Source organism: Giraffa tippelskirchi, chromosome 4 (genome assembly GCF_054371585.1).
Source record: "Giraffa tippelskirchi isolate mGirTip1 chromosome 4, T2T-mGirTip1v1.2.pri, whole genome shotgun sequence".
In the NCBI taxonomy this organism is placed as follows: Eukaryota; Metazoa; Chordata; class Mammalia; order Artiodactyla; family Giraffidae; genus Giraffa; species Giraffa tippelskirchi.
The window spans coordinates 190,357,780-190,376,690 of record NC_137278.1 but is presented as its reverse complement, the minus strand read 5'-3'; the positions used below and the strand labels follow the sequence as shown (position 1 = coordinate 190,376,690).

The window sequence follows — 18,911 nt, the reverse complement described above, 5'->3', positions numbered from 1 at the left end:
AGGGAAGTCCTTGAGTTACATTCTTTAAAATCTACATTCCTGGGAGAAAATTCTACAAAAATCTCTTGTTGTTTGTTGCTTAATCACTAAGTAGTGTCTGACTCTTTTGCAATCCCATGGGCTACAGCCCACCAGCTCCTCTGTCCATGGGACTTCCTAGGCAAGAATACTGCAGTGGGTTGCCATTTCCTTCTCCAGGGGATCTTCCCGACCCCAGGGATCAAACCTGCGCCTCCTGTATTGGCAGGTGGATCCCTTATCAAGGCAATAACTCTTGGTCACAGCTGCCCTGAATGCTCCCACCTTGGTTCTGCTTTAAATGCCTTAGTCTGAAACCCAGAACCTTGTTCCTCAAGTCACTGCCTCCAACTGTTCATTCCGTGTGGACCCTGGAAGCCCTGGGTGGTGTCATAGCACCAACAACATGCTGTGACATCATGGGTGAGACCAGGAGTGTCCCCTGCAAGTTCACCAGAAAGCTGCTGAATGACCAACTTCTATGTTTCTATAAACGTCCACAGCAATAAAGAGCCAAAGGACACGTTCTACCTGGATAAGTAGCCTCTATGTCCCTTAAATGATGCTGAAGCTCCAATACTTTGGCCACCTGATGCAAAGAAACAAAAAGACCCTGATGCTGGGAAAGATTGAGACAAAAGGAGAAGGGGCGGCAGAGGATGAGGTGGTCAGACAGCATCACAGACTCAACGGACATGAATTTGAGCGAACTCCAGGAGATAGTGAAGGACAGGGAAGCCTGGTGTGCTGCAGTCCATGAAGTCACACCGTCGGACACGACTTAGCAACTGAACAACAACGAATGTGCCTGAAAAAGTTAATTGTCAAAGTTATCTTGTTCCACAGTTTCTCTGGACTCAGAGAATCAGAGCTCGTAACCCTCCCTCTGGTCCTGAAATTAAAGACTGGGTTTCTGAGCAGAGCCCTTTCTCCCTCTCCCCTCCATTTCCATGAGTTCATTCCATTTGTGGAGGATGAGAGCTCCCAAAGCCTCTGTCCCATAGGTTAAAGAGAACTCAGTATTTCCCCTCGTAGGCATAAATAATGAATCAGATTCAAATTCAAGTTGAGCAGAATATGTAAACAAGAAAGGGGAAAGATACACACAAAGAGAAGGTCAGGACAGGCCACGCCAGGCCATCAACCTATCACTTTCATTAGCTCCTCTCCTGGGAGCAGGGGGGTCATTTTCTAAGGCTTCCACTGGACTTGGCAACAACATATCTGCCTCCAGGAGCCTTTGCTGGGGATCCAGACTCAGTAAACACTAGGACTGTTGAAGAAATGCAAGTTGTGGGCAGGAAGGTATGTGTGTACACACTGACACACACAAACACACACAGGAGAGGTGGAGAGCTGTAAAGAAAGGCTTCAACCACAGGGACTCCTGAGGTGTGTCTCCATGGAAATTGGAGACAGAAGCACCTATGAGTCTGCTTGCATCTCCTTAATAACCTTCCTGTGGACCACATGAAGGAGATGGGCGGGCTGCCCCATCACCATGCAGAGCCCACTCCATGCAGTCCAGCCTCCCTCAGCGTGGGCCCCTTGGGAAGAGGCTGAGGCCCCCCAGATGTGAGTGCTAAGCTGGCCTGGGGCTGCTGGGGAGGGGGGACAGGGAAGGGTCCCAGGAACTGGTGATTCGTTCTCTGTACCCTCCCTACCCGGGACGGCAGGTGGTTCTCAACACTGGCCTCTCTCCTACAGATGGTCCAGGCTCCGATGCTGCTGCTCCCCAGCAAGCTCCCACCTTCAGTTCTTCATGGTGAACTGGGACCTCCCAAGAGGTAAAAAGGGAAGGCAGATGAGGTTAAAAATCCAGATTAGACAAATTACTAACTCTGTTGACTATAAGGAAATAGTGACTCTAGAGCTTCGATGTCCAATGGGGAACCACTGGCCACCTGTGACTATTTACACTTAAACTCTCCAGGCACACTTGCCATGTGTGGCCAAGAGCTACTGCATTGGACAGAAAGCTATAGGACATTTCCCTCATGGTAGAAAGTCCTACTGGACAGCACTGGTCCTAAGGTTGTCATGAAGAGGCCTATGGACACCCCAGATTAGGAGTAAAATGTAGAGTTGACAACAGCACTAACTGGGAGTTAATTCAAGGCCCCACTTTCCTTCCCACAGGCTTTAACGTCATCCGGGAATCCCTCAGCAGTCCAACCTTGACGATAAGTACAACAGAACGGGATGGGTGACCCCTAACACCTTAGCTGACAAAGTAAGATGAGGCACTGGGCCCCTCGGGGAGAATCCTGAGTTTACAATAGTCATGAGAACCAGAGGCAAGTCCCTCATCTCTCCAGCCCTCAGTTTTAACCCTCGGCTGCAAAATGGAATGTCTTCATCTACCTCCTAAATCACACTAACATTGCTTCATGACATACAGGAAAGTTAGGAGAGAAAGTCCTGAAAGCTCTCAATCCCAGAAGGGTTTTTTTTTCCCCTTCATTCCTTGCTATTTCCATTTCCATTTCCATTTTCATGAGAACTATGTGAGAAGATGGATGTTCGCTGCACCTATTGTGGTAATTACTTCATAATATATGCAAATCAAACCATCATCCACCTAAAACGGATACAATGATGGATGTCAATTATCTCTCAACAAAATGGGGAAAAAAACTGCTGTTAGGTGCAAAATGCTAAACAATAGCTAGGTGTTACCCTCAGAAGTTAAAACACCTGGCGTGCACAGTGTTTTAGGATTCCAACTTCTCCTTTTTATCCCCATGAAGCATCTCCATTACAAGTGCCCGGGTCAAGGCACTAGTGTGTTTTTTCTCACAAACACATCCTTGCTCTTGACGGCTGATTCTTTAGCAGAGCTGTTTTGTTGGTGGTGTTTAGCAAAACCAAATATCCCCCCTCCATCCTCCTCCTCCTCTTCCTCCCAACACCAATATAACCACAAAGAGAAGAGCAGGTTATTTTAAAGTCACCCATAAAACACAATCTTGGAGTTCCTCCTGGGCTCTGGGGACGGGTTGGGGGGGGGACAGTTTCAGAGACATCATTTGTTGAAGTCCTTCGACAGCCAGTGTACTTTATTTGAGCTGTGGGAATTAGCTTTAAAAAATAGAGGTATGACCCAAAAAAGGTGGGGGGAATGAACATGAACACACAGAAAGGCTTTCAAAATACTTAGGGATTCCTTACACACCTCAGCAGGTGTAAACTAACGTAGACTGAAGCTATAAGTACTTAAGACCAAAATGAGATTCGGAGTAAGGGAACTGGGAGAATATGGTGGGTTATTCAGGAAGCTTCCTCAGGGAGTTCAAAATTGAGCCAGACTTTGAAAGAGGTGATGCAACTGTTTGGGCCAAAAAAAGAGAGAATGCCTTCCAGGGAGGGAGATTAGATGACAAGAAGCAAAGACAGGGCGGGGTGGGGGGGATAAGACAGGTAAACGCCCAGAGACCTGGGGGGGGGGGCAGTAATACAAAGGCTAATGGCCGCCGGGGTCGGGGCCCCAAGCGACAGGGAGGTCAAGCCTTAATGGGCTTCGTTGGGGAATTTCCTTTTGCTAATAAGTGGTAATGGAGAGCCACTGCGGACTCTTGAGCAGAGGAAAACAGTGTTTAATGAAGACAATTCTAGCAGTCGTGTGAAGGATGGAGGCAAGGAGGGGAGGCAGGCAAGGCAGCCTGAGGCCTGCACTAGGCAGTAGCCATGGAAATGGAAGTAAGGATCAAAGGAAACAATACGGAGGAAGAACTGGCAGAAAGTGGCGTGGGCTGAAGGCAGGGGCTCCAGGGGAGACAGCCAGCGGGAACTCGGGCCAGGACAGTGTGCCACTGGCAACAGGAACGTTGTGAGGGTGGCCATCTGAACGGAGAAGGGAGGGGTCTTGTTTTTTCTAATGCTTTTCCTTTAACATTTTCCCATTTTGGGAGGATGTGCCTGGGGAGATCTTTCTGAAAAACCACTGGAGACATCATCAGGATGCCAGAATACTGAATGGAGTAAGTCTGACAAATGCATGGATCATATGATATCGGTTACATGTGGAATCTAAATAATGGGTACAAGTGAACTTATCTACACAACAGAAATACAGTCACAGATGTAGAAAATAAACATGATTACCAGGGGGTAAGGGAGAGGGATAAATTGAGAGATTGGGATGGATATACACAGTACTATGTATAAAATAGGTAACTAATAATGACCTGGGCTTCCCGGAAGGCTCAAGGGTAAAGTATCCACCTGCAATGCAGGAGACACAGGAGACGCGAGTTTGATTCCTGGGTTGGGAAGATGCCCTGGAGGAGGAAATGGCAACCCATTCCAGTATTCTTGCCTGGGGAATTTGGACAGACAGAGAAGCCTGGTGGGGTACAATCCATGGGGTTGCAAAGAGTCGGACATGACTGAGCACAGCACACACAATAATGAACTATTGTATAGCACAGGAAACTACTCAATATTCTCTAATGACCTATATGGGAAAAGAATCTTAAAAAGGTGGACATATGTATGTATCTGGCTCATTCACTTTGATCTTCAGCAGAAACTAACACAATATTGTAAAGCAGCTATATTTCAATAAAAAAGAAATTCAATGTTTTTCCTTTAATATTTTTCAATATTGGGAGGATGTTCTAGGGAAGATTTTTCAGAGATTTCAGAACCATGGGAATCAGTATGTCATTGAAACCAGGTGATAAACTAAGTCTTCTGAAAACCTGAGGGTTGAGGAATAAAACAGAAGTGGACACTAGATTACACCTTGAGAAGGCAGTGGCAGGGTCTGGGCCAAGATGCAGGGCAGAGTTTCTACTGACATCGTGGCTGGACTGTTGTTTCCAGGGGCCGTCCCCTGACTTACAGGACACTGAAGACTCTCGAGAGTCCCTTGGACTGCAAGGAGATCAAACCAGTCAATCCTAAAGGAAATGAGTCATCAATATTCATTGCAAGGACTGATGCTGAAGCTGAAGCTGAAGATACAATACTTTGGCCACCTCATATGAAGAACTGACTCATTGGAAAAGACCCTATTGCTGGAAAAGATTGAAGGCAGGAGGTGAAGGGGATGACAGAGGATGAGATGGTTGGACAGCATCACCGACTCGATGGACATGAGTTTGAGTAGGCTCCAGGAGTTGGTGATGGACAGGGAAGCCTGGCATGCTGTAGTCTATGGGGTCACAAAGAGACACGACTGATTGACTGAACTGAACTGAGCAGCATCTGGGGCCTCCACCCACTAAGTGACAGTAGCCCTCCTCTCCCTGGTTGTGAAATTCAAAACTAGCTCCAAATGTGGCCAAGTGCCTCCCAAGAGGCCACGTGGTCTCCGACTGAGAACCACAGATGTGAGGTCATAGTAACATGGAACATTTATTTGTTGGACTCTAACAATGCGCCAGGCACAATTTTAAATACTTCAGTGATATTTAGTGATTTAAGTCCCAAACATTTTGAAACAGCTATACCATTATTACCCCCATTATATGAGTAAGGAAACGGACACTCAGAGGTCAGATGATTTTTCAAAGGTTTCACTGCTAGGAACTGACAACGTTGGGCAGTTTAGCTTCAAGGTCCATGATCTGTTAACACAAGGCTTGACCGGTGTTTTTGTGGAAAGGAAAAATCATATGTGAAAGTGTTCTGAAGACAGAGCCCATCAGGGCTGGAAAGAGGGTGTTGGGGAGATGCATAGGCTCCCGGAAGTGCCAGCCCTGAGGCTCTGGGAGAAAGACATGGGGACCTCAGAAAGGAGGGTTGAGTTGGGGGAAAATGAATGTCGCTTTGGAGAAATAAAGAATTTAGGGCAACCACCTAAAAAGTCACTATTGAAAGCAGCAGTGAAGAAGCCGTGGGAAGACAGGATTTCATGATGTCAGGAGAGGAGCCTTGAATGTGACAGCAAAACTTTTAATGAAAAGACGGATTGGGCCAGAAACAAAAAAGCTTGTCCAAGTCGTGAAAGATGGAAGGCAGGCCCCCCTGCAGTTTCCAGTAAACAAAAGACAGACATGACTGTTTGCATTGAGAAGAAGAGGATCGTGGACACGTACATCTGAGAGTGTTGACTTTTTCAGCCAAGTGTCAGGAGACCATGGACCGTGAACAAGGGTTTGGAGCAAATGCCTGGGGAGGTGATGCTTTCAGGACGAGGTGAGCATGTGACTCTGGGGCTTGAAGACAAAGGCTGGTCACCCCCATCCTTCAGGGATGATGGTGTTTGGAAGGAAGGACTCTGAGCATGACAAGTGTGATGATTTCTTGGACTTTGGTCATCCACTCTTAGTAGCTTGAGTGACAGAACATAAAAAGCAGATATGACTGCAAGTTGATGGGTCAGTGGTGGAGATATTAAAACAGAGGGTGAGGAAACCTCAGTGGTCGAGCAGGGAGGGGAGAGAAGCAACAAGGGTTCCACATGGTCAAGTCAGGGGATCCAAGTGAAATGGAGGAAGCAGAGCTTGAAGGTCACAAAGAGGGCAAATTGAGGTCTTCGGGGGGAGGGGGTGAGAAAGACATGATAATTCAGGGAAAGGACATTGCTGGAGACCTGAGGTGCAAGGCAGACAAAGTGGAGGATGTGTCTCAGTTGGTAAGGGGTTGACGTGCCAAGGAAACGTGCGAGAATCCATGAATCCAACATATTTCCAAGTTCCTTTAGTGTATATTTTGAAATATAGCAGAAAAAGGAATCAAAAGTAAAAACGTTGACTATTTTAACTGAATAGCTAAATAAACACTTGTTCTATTAAAATTAGAGAAAGTTCTTTCCCTCTGGGCGATTTGAACAATCCACTTAGAATAACAAATCTAAGAACCGTTATTTCCACAGCATGTAAAGCCGTGTGCATAAAATTACAGGGTTAAGAGCATTTATTTAATCAATCCACCATGTCTTTTAGAAACACGGGTCCATTGGACAGGCAGGCAAGAATGGCCAGGAGTTTCAAAGAAACCGCAGACTCCATTGGTTGGAGTGGATGCTGCAAAGAGCCATGTGGGTGATAAAGCAGCACCGGAGACAAAGGAGCAGGTGGGAGAAAGCAGCCAGGGCGCTGGGTCTAGGAGAGCAATTCTCCAGCCTAGCTGTCCATCAGAATCACCTGGGCAGCATTTCAAATATCCCGGTGTCCGACAAAGAAATTGGAATCGGTGCCCCAGGGAACATTCTCTAAGGCTTCTTGTATCCCGCGAAGGAATGATTTTTCATTCATATTCTCATCTTCTGTCTTTCTGTCTCTGTGTCTTTCTTTCTGTCTTACACGCACACACACACGTACCGGGCTGGCTCTTGCACACAGCAAGCAGCAGAGAGCACGGCTTCACTTGGCAGCAGCTCTGTGCTCCAGCTGTATCCGGGCTGGAGCCCAGCGGCGCGGAGGAACCCGGAGGGAGCAGAGCGGAGCGGTCCCTGCCTCCACGCCCACCTCATCCCCAACCCTGATTCCCTGATCTGGACACCAAAGGGAGACCAGGACCCAGTGCCTTCAACACACCCACCTCTTCTCCGATGGAAACAGACGGGTTTCACAAAGACCAATAACCCACCAGCCTGCAGGTACTCAACTCAGAGGTTCGCACGCGGCATTCATTCTGTATAAAATTAACCCTGGATTGCCTGAGCTACCGGTAGACACCATGACAAAAAACAAGAAAAGAGTCCAAAGTGATTTCTATTTGCTATCTGAATGCTTGACATTCTATGAACTCATAACATTTAATTCCTTCCCAAAATGTCTGTCTGCCACCATTTAGAGGCAGGACTGAGAGGGAGATGGGCACAGAGCAGGCTGCAGCCAGCACATGTCTGCCGGGCAGCAGGTTGGCCCGTGGCTGTGATGCCCAAGGAAGCCCAGGAGAGGCTTGCCCCGCGGACTGGCTGGCTGACCTCCACCAAGAGGTTGCAAAAACTACCCCCGGAGTCCAGACAGAACTTCCCAGGGTGGAGGAGAGCAGCTGTCGCTCTCCGACTCTCCCCGGAAGTCTGCCAAAACTGCAGATGACTCCATCATTGTCATCATCAGCCAGGCAGGCAAGCTGGGCAGGCGGGGGAGTAGGGGCGTCCCCTCTCTTGGGGGACTACAGTCAGACCTCAGACTGACACTCTGCCCACACAAGTCCCGTCCCCAGGGTCTGGGAAGAGGGAACCTCCTTACAGCCCTTTCCTTTCCGCCCCTTCTCCTATTTTCTCCCCCTCCCTGTATTTTTCCTCCTCAACACACAAAGGCGAAGAGAAGCCAAAGAAACTGATTGAAGTTGATGTCCTGGATGTGCCACTTTCCTCTTTTTCCTTCTGTCACTCTCTTTTTCTGTCTCTCCCTCTTTCTTTGCTGCTGCCATTGTCTCTAATAATGTCAGGATCCCAGGCTCAGCTCTCTTTGGATAGTGCACACATACCCCCAACCCACCTATCTTCAGGACCAATTTAGAAACGTTCCCCACTCCCCAAGGTCATCCTAGGCCACCAGGTTTCACACACTTCCTCTGCCTTTCTCATACTCATGAAAAAAAAACACCCGCAGCTTCAACACTGCTTCTCCTCTGTGCACTAGAGCTGGAGTGAAGGATCGCTGTGGAATAGGCTGGGGAAGGCATTTGTGTAGGAGAAGTGGAAGATGGAGAAGACCAATAAGGAGCATCACTTTTTCACTGTCCTGCCCTACTGAGAACTCCCCAGCCCCGTTCCTAGGGTGTGGACGGCAGAAGCCCGGGAGCTAAAGTTCCAGGCACTTTATATAATACTTTGTCTCATCTAACCTTCACATAACCTGCACTTCACACAAGAGGGGAAACCCGGGGCCAAAAATTCAAATGCCTAATCCAAGGTTACTCGGTGGCAAGCGGCAAATTCAGGATTTTGAACCCAAGGCCCTGTGACGTCAAAGACCTGGCCCTTGACTCTGTGGGCTGATGATCTGGGCAGAGCTAATTGGACTTCAGTCTTTCCCTCCAGAGGCACTATTCAAAATCTCCGAGTTTGCTTTGGTTTAAAAGCCACTGGGGTTCCAGCCTAGAAATCCTAAAGATGCTGGCCCCAAGTGGCTTGGAAAAGCACTGTCTGACACCCAGTAAAAATACAAAGCTCCCACCAGGAGGAAGAGGAAGAAGGGGATCCAAAAGAGTTATTTTTACTGACTGTCCCTTCTGTTGGGAGGGGAGGTGAGTCCTCTCAAAAACCTTAAGAAATCATTACTCTGGGTCCCAAAGAAGAATTTGGTTAGACATTGTCCTCAGGGCCTTAGACAAAAGTCCAGGAGTCAACTGAGGTAGACTGGGAGAGGCATGAGGTGGTAGTTTCTGCCCAGAATCTACTTTGTCTGAATCACCCCCACTACTTCCAAAGCACTCTGGTCCCCTCACCCACAAGCGGCCGTGCTAGCTGGCTCATGTCTGGCCAGATGGCCAAGGCGCCTACATCACTTGCTTAGACCACCTTGAACTTCAATTCTGCCTGCTCCGTCAGTCATCTGTGCTCTAGTATCAGCTCCTAGCTTGTCAGCACTTGGAGAAACAGGCATAATGCCTGATTCCACAGCAAAGAGAGCCTGGAGCCCTGCACTTGACCTCGAGCCTTCGTAAACATTTTGTAATCGAACCCACGAGGGTGGGTTGGACCTGAAAGAACACAGGAGCTGGAGTCCCAAGGAAAATTCTTCACAGCCCACTCCTTTGCACAGACAAAGAAGTGAAGGAATACTTGCCAGGGTGTGCCCTGGCCACGGGGCCTAGGGCAAGGATTCTTAACCTGGCCTTCATGGCACCCATGCCTAACCTCTGGTGGGGAGTTGGAGGAGTTGGCTCGAAAGTGGGTTTTTCTGGGAAGAGGGTCCAGAGGACACATTTTAGAAATCACTGATCAAGTGCATGTGTGGGCAGGGAGTGGGAGGGGTGGTAGCAAAGATAAAGCCGGGCGCAGGGGTGGTGGCAGGACTTGCAGAGGCTGTAAGCAGGGTGTTCTCCACACCACAGCTGCAGAGCCACCTCTGGAGGAACACCCCCACCCCTCAGCCAGGAGAATAGTCCCCGAGGGGCAGGCAGAGCGCTTGCTTCACCACCCCGCCTTGTCGAGGACAGAACAGAGGCTGAGTTCAAGTGCCCCCAGGCGAGAGGCAGTCACGCTTCCACAGCATCTCCAGGGCCAGCCGCCACTGCCCATCGCTCCCTTCTGAGCACTGTCTATTCACCTCGCCCCATTTTTCTGTTTAAAAGGTAGACTCTCCAGGGAAGTCAGATCTAAAACTTTCATTACTTCTTCTTAATTACATGTATCACTTGCCTACAGTCTGCCAAGCCTGTCTTTCTCAGAAAACCACAGTTCTAATAGGGTTTGTTACTTAAAAAGCCATTTTGACGGTTGCTGAGGCATGGTCTCCTTAAGGAGCTGGAAACGGACTGGGAGGTTCAATATTTTTCCACTGTAACATTTATGCTCCTGAGTTTGTAACTTCCCATCATTGTCTCTTTTTTAAAAAAGGTTAGGAGCTGCCCCTCAGACGTCTTTCCAGTCCTCTGTGATTTTCTCAAATGGCAGCTTTTGCCCTGCAATGACCACTTTCTTGTTAGAGGCAACTTAGAATCTGTCTTTAAGACCTGGGGTTATTCACTATACTCTTCTTAATTAATGTTTCAAAATCTCCTCCAATTTTAACTTGGCTTTGTATTCCCTAACTCACGCTAAAATCCAGGTTATACCCACGCGTACACAGACATAACCCACAAACACACACGTGATTGTATGTGAGTAACCAGTCCCCAATGATTTTCTAAGAAAGTAAGGGTATACCTCTGGCCCTTATGGTGATGATCTTTACCCCTTTCAGTTCGGTTCAGTTCAGTCACTCAGTCGTGTCCAACTCTTTGTGACCCCATGAACCGCAGCATGCCAGGCCTCCCTGTCCATCACCAACTCCCAGAGTTTGCCCAAACTCATGTCCATCGAGTTGGTGATGCCATCCAACCATCTCATCTTCTGTCGTCCCCTTCTCCTCCCACCTTCAATCTTTCCCAGCATCAGGGTCTTTTCAAATGAGTTAGTTCTTCGCATCAGGTGGCCAAAGTATTGGAGTTTCAGCTTCAACATCATTCCTTCCAATGAACACCCAGGACTTTACCTCTTTACATTTATCTAATTCTTGATATAATTAAAAGTGTTTTTTTTTTAATTTCCTATAGTATCTTTTCTGAATAATTCACTTGGAAAGTAAAGAAAAATATAAAGAAGTAAAATTATAATTCCCTTGTCCTAAATTCTTCTGTCTTTTGCACAATATGTTGATGTGACCTTTTCAGGTTTCACAACCTTCACTTTTCCTAAATAGGCTCGCCTGCTCACCAAAGTCATTTTTCCTCTTTGTTTCTTCAATCTGGCTTTCTCTAAGCAAGCATCTCTCCTTCTCTCTCTCAAGGTGGAGGCAGAGAAGAAAGAACCCTGGACTTGGGATTCAGAAAAGCTGGGATGGAGCTCCATCTCTTTTTTCCTCTTCAACTATACACTTTTGCATACTCACTAGAGCACTCTGTGCCTCAATTTCATCATCTGTAAAATGGGGATAACAGTTTCTGCCCAGAATTTCTCCTACACTGGGACTATCAAAAATATGTGGGGAAGAAAACATATGAGAAAGCCCAAAACAATTTGTTTTGTTTGTTTGATTAGTTGCTAAGTCATGTCACTAAGGGTCTCTTGAGAGTGCCTTGGACAGCAAGAGATCAAACCAGTCAATCCAAAAGGAAATCAACCATAAATATTCATGGAAGGACTGATGCTGAAGCTGAAGCTCCAATACTTTGGCTACCTGATGCAAAGAGTTGACTCTCTGGAAAAGACCCTGATGCTAGGAAAGATAGAGGGCAGGAGGAGAAGAGGATGGCAGAGGATGAGATGGTTGGATGGCATCATCGACTCAATGGATATGAATGAGTTTGAGCAAACTCTGGGAGATAAGTGAAGAACAGGGAAGCCTGGTGTGCAGCAGTCCATGGAATCCAGAGTCCAAAGTCAGACTAGACTTATTGAATGAACAAGAAGTCAGGTCTAACTCTTTTATGACCCCATGGACTATTGCATGCCAAGCTCCTCTGTCCATGGGATCTCCCAGGCAAGAATACTGGAGCGAGTTGCCATTTCCTTCTCCAGGGGATTCTCCTGACCCAGGGGTTGAACCCGGGTCTCCTACAAGTCTCCTGTGTTGCAGGCAGATTCTTTACCACTGCACCACCTGGGAAACTATACAACACTTCAAATATGTAAGTGATCATTACTATTACAAACAACTCAGTTTGTCTTGGCCTCTGTTTCCTTCTTTCATTGAAAACTTCCTTTTCTTGCTCAAATTGTTTGTTTGTTTACAGGTTTCCTTACAACTTTCTATTTTTCCCTCTGATCAGTTCATAGTCATTCTGTCCAAAGCTCACTTTAACTTTTAAATCCTTGATTAACTGGGGCCTCTTTATGCATATGATCTGCTTTTTTTTTTTTTTTTGTACTTAGAATTCATGTTCTCTCAATATTCTAGGAACATGTCAGCTCTTGGCCATACTTTCTCCTCTTGCCATCTATGATCTAGTAAGATATTCAAAGAGGTCAATGCCAACCTTGATCTGGAGAGCCCTAAGCCAGAAATGACTGCCCCAAACATGGGACAACTACGCATCACATCCTCACCACCAAACTGGCTCTGACTGGGTTGGGACCAGGGGCTGTCATACTAGTTATTACTTACTGAATGCTAACTCTGTCACAAGTACAGTTCAAAGTGAAATAAGTCACTTAATTCTCACAATGACTGAAAGGCCAGAATTATGAATACCTCATCTTAAATTTCCATCCTAAAGGAAGTCAATCCTGAATATTCATTGGAAGGATTGATGCTGAAGCTGAAACGCCAATACTTTGGCTACCTGATGCCAAGAACTGACTCATTTGAAAAGACCCTGATGCTGAGAAAGATTGAAGGTAGGAGGCGAAGGGGACAACAGAGGATGAGATGGTTAGATGGCATCACTGACTCAGTGGACATGAGTTTGAATAGGGTCTGGGAATTGGTGACGGACAGGGAAGCCTGGCGTGCTGCAGTCCATGGGGTCGCAAAGAGTCAGACACGACTGAGCGACCGAACTGAACTGAACTAACATCTTGAAAAGTGAAAGTCAGTGTTAGTCGCTCAGTCGTGTCCGACTCTTTGCAACCCCATGGACTATAGCCCGCCAGGCTCCTTTGTTCATGGGATTGTCCAGGCAAGAATACTGGAGTGGGTAGGCATTCCTTTCTTCAGGGGATCTTCCCAATCCAGGGATCGAACCCAGGTCTCCTCCATTGCAGGCAGACTCTTTACCATCTGAGCCACCAGGGAAGCCCCTCTCACAGGTAAGGAGTCTGGGGTTACAGAGAAATGAAGACATCTGCCCAGTAAACCAGAGGAGCTGTACGGAAGCTCTGGCTGTCTGACTCCTGAGTGTTTGTTTTCAACCACTGCTTTCTGGACCTGCCACCATGTTAGACCGCAGTAAGAAGCAATGGAGGGGTGTGCAGTTCAGCAGGTCCCCTCGGAACACCTGAAGCACCACTGGCAGAGATGGTGACCAGAAAGCCTTAAGGCACCAAAAGGTGATGACAGCAAGAAGCAGAGAAGTACAACCTGCTCCGTCCACAGCAAAGCTCATCACTGACAATGCTAACACATGCCCTTGCTTTTCTGGAAGACGATCCTAGGCGCATCCTGTATCTAAGGAGCACGGTCCCAACCACCTTGCAAATTCCGCTGTGCACTCTCATTACGGAGAACCGGACACACAATATGTCTCTTTTAAATGTCTGACCACTCAAGTTGGCCATAAAAATTTACTACAGAGCTATGGAGCATAAAGCTTAAGAGCGTGAGCTCCAGCCAGACAGCTGGGTTCAAATCCCAGCTCTGCCACTTGAGCTACACAAGTTTTAACCTCTTTGTGTCCTTGGTATCCTCTTCCATAAAATGCAGGCAATAACTACACACACTTTCAGGGGTGGGGGAGGTGGGGTTGGGATTGTCGGATTCATTCATGCATGGAAAGCGGTGAACACAGAAGCTGTAGGTGCTCAGATTGCACCACCAGCCACTTGGTACATGCCCACCCCATGCCAGAACTCTGCTAGGCTCCCCGGGGTAGAGGGTATAGGCGTTTTCTGCCCTTGAGAAAGCAAGATGGATGGAATGGAGACACAGTAAGAGTCATTTCAAAACAGAGGAGCCCGGTCAGCAAGGAGGCAGTGACTCCAGCCTGGGGGTACCAGGAGGACCTGGAGCAGAGAAGTCCTGAGCGGAATTGTGAAGACAGGACAGGAGTGAGGCAGGTGAGCGGAGGTGGGGAGGGCACCGCGACAGAGCAGGAAGTGTGAGCAAAGGCGGCAGCCTGAGACTGCCTTTCACATTTTCCTTTTCCTCTGCCTGCATCGCCATCTCCATCTCTCCCTTTCTTGGATCGTGTAAAGATAAAAGATAAACCTGGGAAAAATGGTTCTATACATAAAGCTAGAAAGATTAGTCTTGCTCTCCTTTCTGACAAGCATTTATCTAGTTTTCTAGATAAATACTGTGAAAGAGAACCAGAGAAGGAGACAGAGACCAAAGATTAAAAACCACAGGTCACGGTGCCTGTTGCTGCTCTGGGTTCCAAATGCTGGGGCCTCGCTGCCTGCCCCCTCCCCATCAGATGCTCCCTCTTCTCCTGCCCACAGGGAGTGTGTGGTCCACGCACTGCACTGGAGGCCGTTGCAAAGCCGTGATGCTGAGCAGGGTGGAGTTATTAACAATAATACCGTGTGTGTATTAAGCTCATGGTTTGAAGGGATTCTTTACATTTCCTCACTTGCTCCACAACACAACCCCTGTATCCCCTAAAGGTCTCATTTTACAAATGAGGACGTGAACTCAGAGAGGTTGGGCAACTTGCCTGAGCCCCACAGCATGCACGTGGGGCTGAGATGGGACCTGATTCCTGGCCCCTCAAGCATTCCTCTCCCAATACTACTCTGCTTCAAATTACTGAAAAGTAGCTTTAAGATCCACACGTGACAAAGCTAAGCACCAGAATGCCCTGCAACACCAAGACACAACCTCCTTTCTTAAGCAGAAAAGTAAAAACACAGGAAATTGATAGAATCACCAACTCAATGGACATGAATTTGAGCAAACTTTGGGAGACAGTGAAGGAGGGGGAGCCTGGCGTGCTGCAGTCCACAGGGTCGAAAAGAGGCAGATATGACTTAGTGACTGCGCAACAACAACAGGGAAATTGAATCTTTGTCTTGTATGTTTACTTAAAAAAAAAGTGCCCTCTGAGTCACTAGTTAATGCAGATATTTGAAACGAAAAGAGTTGCTTCTTATCCTTCTTGGAATGAAGCAAGCGTATCTCATGGAACAATAATAGTGAGTTCTGCTACTAATAAAAACCCAACGATGAAGCAGGATGCTTAATCGCCATTCTCTTATTCTAACCACTCAAAGTGACAGTTTACACCTGGGTTTGAGAAAGACATAGGTGGGAGAAAATGGGTAATCATCGGAACATTCAAGACTAAGTAAGTTGAGAAGAGGACTGTTTCCTCTTAAAGGAAGTATCTTCAAGTTGGAGGTGCAGGATTTACAGAAGGGTAGGAACAGGCTAAAAAGATGGTGTCCAAGCCTTAACCATCATGTGAAATAAAAGAAACGCTGATTGCCAATGCCATGACTTTCTCACCTCTTGTGCTCACTAAATTAAATTACAGTCCAGAAATTGGCTATTTTGTAGGATGCATTTTTCTACTTGAAAACAACTTTGCCTTTTGCCAAGAGCGAAGCCCAAAGAGAAGGGATCAGAAGGAAGTCACTTCAGCTGAAGTTTCAGAGTACGTGTGCTTGTGGGGTCCTCTACATGCGACATAAACCCTCCCCGCCTTTTACATGGAGGTGGCTCCATAGAATTTCAAGAGCCAGGAGTTAGAATCCAAGGGTGTCGGCTGGAATCCTGGCTTGCTGACTGCTAGGTGCCCTTGTGCTCTCTCACCTTCACTCTGTCCATCTGAGAAAAACAAACTAATGTCAGCCTGCTGGTAAGGATTGAATGAGATAACATATGTTAATGTAAGCCAGAATATTATATACATACTGCTAAGTCACTTCAGTCGTGTCCGACTCTGTGCTACCCCACAGATTGCAGCCCACCAGGCTCCACCGTCCCTGGGATTCTCCAGGCAAGAACACTGGAGTGGGTTGCCATTTCCTTCTCCAATGCATGAAAGGGAAAAGTGAAAGTGAAGTCGCTCAGTCGTGTCCGAACATAACCACAAATATCTATTGCCGATTCGAGGCCCAATTTCAACAGAAAATTGAAACTGTCCTAAGCAAAAGTGAGGCCTTTCCTTTTAGATGATTATTATATTTAAACTGACGGCAATAATTCTTAGTATTTTCATTCCATCATTTCTCTCCCAAATGATCTACAACTTCTGGCCACCTAATTCCAGGACCTTCTCATTTTCTTCCCTAACCTCTAACTGAGGTTCCATAAACCGAGGTACATAAACGAAGACTGACCAATAACTGAGATTCCCTGCTATGGTGGTGGAAAGACATTCGTAAGTTTCAGAACCAACTTTGAATTTTATCTTGAAATCAAAGCCTCTCTGTAAAGAGGTACAGAATAAAAAGGAGAGGTTGAGAAGGTGAGTAACCATGTTCCTATTTATTCCAGTAAGCCTGGCACAGTGAAGGCAACTGGAGCACATGAGATGAAAAGGCCTTCCCAGGGATTTGCCCCCAAAGTCAGCATGAGAAAGGCCAACAGAAAATAAAAAGAGGATGTATACAGATGACTTGAGAGGGCTTATTTCTAGCTGGGAAGATCAAGCAAGACTTGATGGAGGAGAGAGTCTTGGAGATGGACCTGGAGGGATGACAGCATTTACATGGAATTTGCAGCAAAGGGGAAAAGCATAATAAGTGATAAGGGAGCGCTTTGGAAGAAATGCCCTTATTAAACACAATGTAAAATGAAACTCGAAGTGAGGCACTGAGAAATGGGTGTGTTTTCATCATCAGTCTGTAGCAAGCACTAAAGACACTCACATCCATACAGCTCTAGTGAAACACACCTGAAGCATCACGAGGTGCTTGCATGGCCAGGAAATGAAAACATTAGAGGGATAAATATGTCAACTTTATCCTCAATGCATGTTCATTTCTATCACCATCAGTATCGACAAGCAGCATTTCTGAGCAGTGCCCATGTGCAGAGAGCATTCTGCTAAGCACCAAGGAGTTAAAGTGACATAAAGCAGGGAGCAGGAGTCTCATTCTCATGGAAAAACGGCAAATTCATCAACAAACAAAAGTGATTTCTCTTCTATATACAGAAAAAAAAACCCACCCAGTATTTTTTTTTCCTCCATAAATCCAAGAGGTCAACGTTCTCCTACCTAAGAAAGACCTTCCATTAAATCTGAGCACCTATATTTGGCCAGGGTCAGATTTCTTCTGCAGTCTCTCTTCCTCTGTGAGCTGAAGGAAAAACCGGGACATACACGTAAACAAGACCAGCACAGGACTGAAATGAGTTCCGTCTCCCCTTAAGCCCAGAAACAATCCCGGAGTTTCTAACAAGGTGATCGAGAGGAGAGCCACGAACCCCAAAGACATCAGTTCTGGCCCCACGGAACGCGTGGTCTGCATGGTAACAAACCCAAGGCAAGAGGCTGCAGTATCTCCATGATTCGGATGTTCTGCTTCCAAAGGACCAACCAATAGGTATTGGGAAATGCAGATCAGTGAGTCCACTGCTCAGGCTTCTAGACAATCATCGGCTCACACCTCTGCACGTCACACCAAACTCCACTGTGAGTCCAAACCACACTCATCATCTTTCTCTCCAACTGCTCTGAGCAGATGTCCGAAACAGAACTATTTTTACTTTCTTATGATTTGTCCTTTTAAAGGAACACAGATCCAATAAATCTGCTTTCTCCTCTCACTTCTGTACATTTAGGTTCACATTGATTTTAAAAATGGGAAAGGGAGGGAGACAAAAAGGAAGGAGGTGAGAAAACTATTAAGCCAGCCAGCTTAACAATCAGTGATTAAAGTAACAGTCACAGAAGAACGAAGCTTACTGCCTCCCACCTTCTTCCTCCTCTTCATGCCTTTAATATTCGACTCCAGGCGCTGAGAGGGAGGGGATGGGGGCCAGTGGATCCCAACCGCACTCAGATAATTGCCCCATTCACACCCCTCACCAGTCAATCAAGGTCCGCTCAGCCAGCCCCATTTATTAATAGTTTTCCTACATTTACAGTGTTACACAGGAGTGAAATGAGGCTCTCTCTCCAAAATGAGAAATGGGGCACCCTCAATACAAACTAAGTGGAACAGGGGATGAGGCCACTCGCCCTACTTGTAGGCAGGCACACCTGTTTCAAGGGTGTCCGGGAAAGCAGTCCCCCGCCATCCCTCCCCCCGCCACCCCGTTCCCAGCGCGGGTCACTGGTGAGAGCGCCCAGGAACAGGGTTACTACAGCTCTCCTCTGAAGCCCACACCAGCTCCACCCTGTGGGTACACTCTGTATACTAGATGCCCTCATGTTCCAACCACTTCTTCCAGCCTCTGACTCAGGGACCCTCTGCTGGTCATGGACCATTTCACAGCCCTAAGGGTCTCCGTCTGCACATTCAAATCCTAGGGCTGTAGGACGCTAAGAGCTAACAGGGACTCTGTCAGTCATCTCGCCCAGTGGTTCTCAAATATGGCCTCACATGAGGATCCCTGGGAAACATATTTAAATGACCACAGCCTGGCTATCTCCCTGAGAGATTTTAATTGAATTGTTCGGGGTCGGCCTGGGCATGGACATCCGCGACCACGGGATGGTGTTGTTTAGTTGTCTGT

General features: G+C 47.0%; 1 protein-coding gene and 1 long non-coding RNA gene across 5 annotated transcripts in view; one reads left to right on the top strand and one right to left on the bottom strand.

Annotated features, from left to right (window-relative positions):
* The window catches only part of GRIN2B (glutamate ionotropic receptor NMDA type subunit 2B), an 815,960-nt gene that overhangs the window by 478,355 nt on the left and 318,694 nt on the right, over positions 1-18,911 (bottom strand). The window lies entirely within an intron of this gene.
* Positions 5,248-17,339, top strand: LOC145545237 (uncharacterized). Of its 2 annotated transcripts, none has more exons than XR_014081958.1 (5): positions 5,248-6,162; positions 7,311-7,567; positions 11,415-12,255; positions 12,844-12,964; positions 13,331-17,339. It is a non-coding gene; the product is annotated as an uncharacterized LOC145545237 (long non-coding RNA). The 2 variants fall into 2 exon arrangements; XR_014081957.1 differs by having other exon boundaries at positions 5,462-6,162; positions 6,912-7,567.